The following is a 5300-nucleotide window of genomic DNA, read 5'->3' as shown; positions in this document are numbered from 1 at the left end:
TCCTTCGATGTCGGCTCTTCCTATCATTGCGAAGCAGAATTCGCCAAGCGTTGGATTGTTCACCCACTAATAGGGAACGTGAGCTGGGTTTAGACCGTCGTGAGACAGGTTAGTTTTACCCTACTGATGACTGTGTCGTTGCGATAGTAATCCTGCTCAGTACGAGAGGAACCGCAGGTTCGGACATTTGGTTCACGCACTCGCCGAGCGGCCGGTGGTGCGAAGCTACCATCCGTGGGATTAAGCCTGAACGCCTCTAAGGCCGAATCCCGTCTAGCCATTGTGGCAACGATATCGCTAAGGAGTCCCGAGGGTCGAAAGGCTCGAAAATACGTGACTTTACTAGGCGCGGTCGACCCACGTGGCGCCGCGCCGTACGGGCCCAACTTGTTTGCCGGACGGGGCACTCGGGCGGCGCTGTCTGGGATCTGTTCCCGGCGCCGCCCTGCTCCTACCGGTCGACCATGGGTGTCTATATTTCGATGTCGGGACTCGGAATCGTCTGTAGACGACTTAGGTACCGGGCGGGGTGTTGTACTCGGTAGAGCAGTTGCCACGCTGCGATCTGTTGAGACTCAGCCCTAGCTTGGGGGATTCGTCTTGTCGCGAGACGAGACCCCCGCGGCTGGGCGCCAGGGCCACGTGTAATTTGTTGCTTTGTGCTTCGCAGCGCGGGGCGTATCGGTCCGGCCGGGCGCGCCGCACCCAGGGCGCTGCGTTGGGTGCGGCGGACTGAGGCGTATCGGTTTGCGGGCCCCTTGCCGCTGGCGTGGGCGCTGCGATGGGTGCCGCCTCCGTGCGCGCGGGGCAGGCGGCGGCGGCGGCCGGGCGCGGTGTGGTCCGCCGCGCTACAGCGTAGCGCTTTGTCAGCCGGTGATGGGCGCCAGACGGGCGGTGTCGGCCCACCGGTGGGAGCGTCGCGTGGAGGCGGCGGCGTCGGGTGGGTGCCGTGCGGCGGTCGCGGTGCCCGGCAGGCGACGGTGAGTTTTCGCCGGCCCCAGCGCCGTGTGGTAACATAGCGTCCACCGCAGTACGGTGACCTACAATACCTCTAATCTATGGATGTGAAATAAAATATAATAAGACATGATGCTCCGCAAGAAAATAGACTTGGATAGGGTGTGTCGTTGGCAAGTCCCCGGGGCGGTTAGTGTGTGTGGTGATAAGTCTGTAGGGGTGCCTCAGTGAATTATTATTGTTGTTTTGTGACGTCGTCAATTGTTCTGTCCCTGTGGACAGATGCAACAGAGGTGAACATCATTTCGTTGAGGGCGTTTATTATTTCCATGTATCTGCAACGAGTAATAGGAGGGTGGGAAAATAGTACGAAGTATGCTTGCGTGAATAACGCGTGGTCAACGGTTCGCGCGCGCCCTCTGGTCCCGACGCCATCAACGTCCACAATAAACAGACCATACCGCATGATGTTGACAATGCCGCCCACAGGCACAACACAGCCATCTTTGGGAATGTGACCAAACTACATTGCCATCCGGCCCAGAAACGACACCTCCATCTACAGGAATCCAACGAAACTACGCCAACCATACCTCCAAAACACGGCACCGCCATCTATGACAATGTGACGAAACCACATGCAATAGCTCCATCTACGCGAATCGGACGACACTACGTCCACCATGTCGAGCGCACCACAAACAAAAAATACCGCCACCTGCAGGTCCCCCGCAACATGACCTGCTGCACCGATGATACCGCCATCTATGAGACGCCACGCCGACTACGACATCGCTAGGTCCCACAGTGCCCATTTTCCGACGCCACCCACAAACCCTGCATCATCTGCCCACCACAGGAGCCCCAACGCCTGTGCCTGCGTCGCACGAAGTCGTCGACCGACAATCGCTCCACCCGCACCCGCACGTGCCCCACCCCAACCGCCCAAATCGCAACTCCAGCGGATGAACGGCGGACTCTTCCCGCACTCGTAACGTGCAATCCGCCCCTATATCTTGCGTTTCATGAAGAGTTATATCGAATATGCCATATTCCCGCTGTCCCTATACATGCTGTAAGTAGCTCGCTTGCTACAGCAGCAGCAGCAGCAGCAGCACCACCTCCGCGCGCTTCCCTGGGGGCACTGAACCGCAGGATGCGAGACCCCACGCCCAGTGGCAAACAGGGCTCCTCTCAGAATATAGGCGGTCCCTACCCCTCACAACGATGACGGTGGGAGGGCCGTTTTACGAGACCATTTCCTGCGGTGCCAACGCTGTCGTAGAGCCGATACTCCATCTTTGGTACAAGGCAATCATTCCGCTGTAAATCAGTACGTCACTCGTAGTTCAGTCACCTCACAGCACTGCTCAGTAAACTATGCAGGCCCACATAGATAGATTATGATAGATTATATACGCAAATGCCCCTATACATGCTGAACGTCCGTACACACAAAATGAACCACACGTCAGCCACACACTCTATCACACACTACTCTCTGCCTGTAACAGACACAGATACAACTACTAAGCACCAGCATGGACCAACGTCGGTGCATCCTATCCGCCACAGTACACCAACTACGCTATGATAACCAGACCGGGAGGTCCAATCATAAAACAGAATACCCCACTCGTCCGACAACCACAATTGCTCAGAGAAGCCACCAACACCCACACATGTCCTACACAGGGGTGCACCCATCACCACCACACTGCCTCGTCTTACAGCACAAACACACTGGCAGGAATGAAACACACAGGTCTGCCGCAACCACAGACACGGCTCGCCCCCTCTCACTGGCGAAAAGCGCATCCCGACGTGACATAACTCCTTTGACACACTGACGCTGCCTCGGGCATCCACGTCCTACGGTCGATATCAACGAACCTCCCCCCCCCCCTCCCCCCCACAACACGCCATCCCATACCACATTGTGTACCGTACCCAAACCTAACGTGTACTGTACTACAACGCAATGTGTACCATAACACAACCCAGTTTGTACCTTAACCTAACCTATGTCACCTTAACCTAACCTATGTCACCTTAACCTAACCTATGTCACCTTAACCTAACCTATGTCACCTTAACCTAACCTATGTCACCTTAACCTAACCTATGTCACCTTAACCTAACCTATGTCACCTTAACCTAACCTATGTCACCTTAACCTAACCCATCTTGCACCTTAACCTAACCCATCTTGCACCTTAACCTAACCCATCTTGCACCTTAACCTAACCCATCTTGCACCTTAACCTAACCCATCTTGCACCTTAACCTAACCCATCTTGCACCTTAACCTAACCTATGTTGCACCTTAACCTAACCTGTGTTGCACCTTAACCTACCTCAATTTGCACCGCAATGTAACGCAATTTGCACCGCAATGTAACGCAATTTGCACCGCAATGTAACGCAATTTGCACCGCAATGTAACGCAATTTGCACCGCAATGTAACGCAATTTGCACCGCAATGTAACGCAATTTGCACCGCAATGTAACGCAATTTGCACCGCAATGTAACGCAATTTGCACCGCAATGTAACGCAATTTGCACCGCAATGTAACGCAATTTGCACCGCAATGTAACTCAATTTGCACCGCAATGTAACTCAATTTGCACCGCAATGTAACTCAATTTGCACCGCAATGTAACTCAATTTGCACCGCAATGTAACTCAATTTGCACCGCAATGTAACTCAATTTGCACCGCAATGTAACTCAATTTGCACCGCAATGTAACTCAATTTGCACCGCAATGTAATGCAATTTGCACCGCAATGTAATGCAATTTGCACCGCAATGTAATGCAATTTGTACCGCAATCTACCCCCACATTGTGCCTTAACCTAACCCACATTGTGCCTTAACCTAACCCACATTGTGCCTTAACCTAACCCACGTTGTGCCTTAACCTAACCCACGTTGTGCCTTAACCTAACCCACGTTGTGCCTTAACCTAACCCACGTTGTGCCTTAACCTAACCCACGTTGTGCTTAACCTAACCCAAGTTGTGCCTTAACCTAACCCAAGTTGTGCCTTAACCTAACCCAAGTTGTGCCTTAACCTAACCCAAGTTGTGCCTTACCTAACCAAGTTGTGCCTTAACCTAACCCAAGTTGTGCCTTAACCTAACCCAAGTTGTGCCTTAACCTAACCCAAGTTGTGCCTTAACCTAACCCAAGTTGTGCCTTAACCTAACCCAAGTTGTGCCTTAACCTAACCCAAGTTGTGCCTTAACCTAACCCAAGTTGTGCCTTAACCTAACCCAAGTTGTGCCTTACCCTGCTCTGTAATTGGCATATGACACGTTACATTAATGTATTGTCCAACCGCAACCCCCTCAGAATGTTGTGTACACAGCTACGTGTCATCTCCCCATAACAGCTGCATTGCAGTGTGGTACGCCATAGAGACGTGTGGGAGTAATGGACGCAGTGGATGGCGATCAGCATGAGCCGTCTGTTCATGTAGTGGCGCGTGTATGCAGACGTAGTAGTCTCTTCTCACACAATGTGATAGCACGGTGCCCCGCGTTCCACATCTGCGACATGCTACAGAGGCCGGTTGACAGTTGGTCGCGCAATGGACATCGCATACGTACGGGGGCACCTTCCACGTGCCCTCTAGTCGGGCACATTTTGTTGCGTGGATGTGAGCGGATGTAGTGTGTCTTGACACCTGACAGGCAGGCATGCAATAATAGTTGACTTTGCAAACGGGATGGACGTGTACGTTTACTGGTGACGTTACGCAAATGAACAACTGGTAACCCGTTGTGGTGCGGTTGTCCTTGCTGGAGGTACATCTGTGAGGGCAACGATCGGTACAGCTACGAAGCGGTCCCCACCATACCAACGAACGTGAATGTGAATCTGGGTGTGAAGCGATACGCGGCTGTGGGTGGGTGGGACTGTCCCCGGCCGGTGAGGGGGGGCCGCCCGGCGTGCTGGCCGCGCGGTGCGTGGGCGCACGCGCTACAGCCGGCTGGTGGGGGCGCCCAGTGGCAGGCGCGCCGGCCGACGGACGCGGCAGGCGGCGCAGCTGCGCGCCGGGGCACCCTGCGCGCGGCGCCGTGCAGCCAAAGTGGGTCCTCGCCGGCCCGGTGCGAAGCGCGGTGGACATCTGCAGTGTGCTGGTCCGATTGAGGACTGTGTGCGTTGAGGATGCGCCGCCGCCCGGCACTCGGCGCCGCGACGCCGTCTGCTGCTCGGTCGCCCCAGCGGTTCTCGCTGGTGGTTTGTATCGCAGTTGTGCAGACGTGTTGGCACGTGCGCTGTGCTGGGAGAGTTCGCTTCGGCACCCACGTGGGGCCTTTGCCCTTCTGTGGC

The sequence above is a fragment of the Schistocerca cancellata genome, unplaced genomic scaffold (genome assembly GCF_023864275.1).
Source record: "Schistocerca cancellata isolate TAMUIC-IGC-003103 unplaced genomic scaffold, iqSchCanc2.1 HiC_scaffold_1044, whole genome shotgun sequence".
Classification (NCBI taxonomy): domain Eukaryota; kingdom Metazoa; phylum Arthropoda; class Insecta; order Orthoptera; family Acrididae; genus Schistocerca; species Schistocerca cancellata.
Note: the sequence above shows the minus strand (reverse complement) of the source record.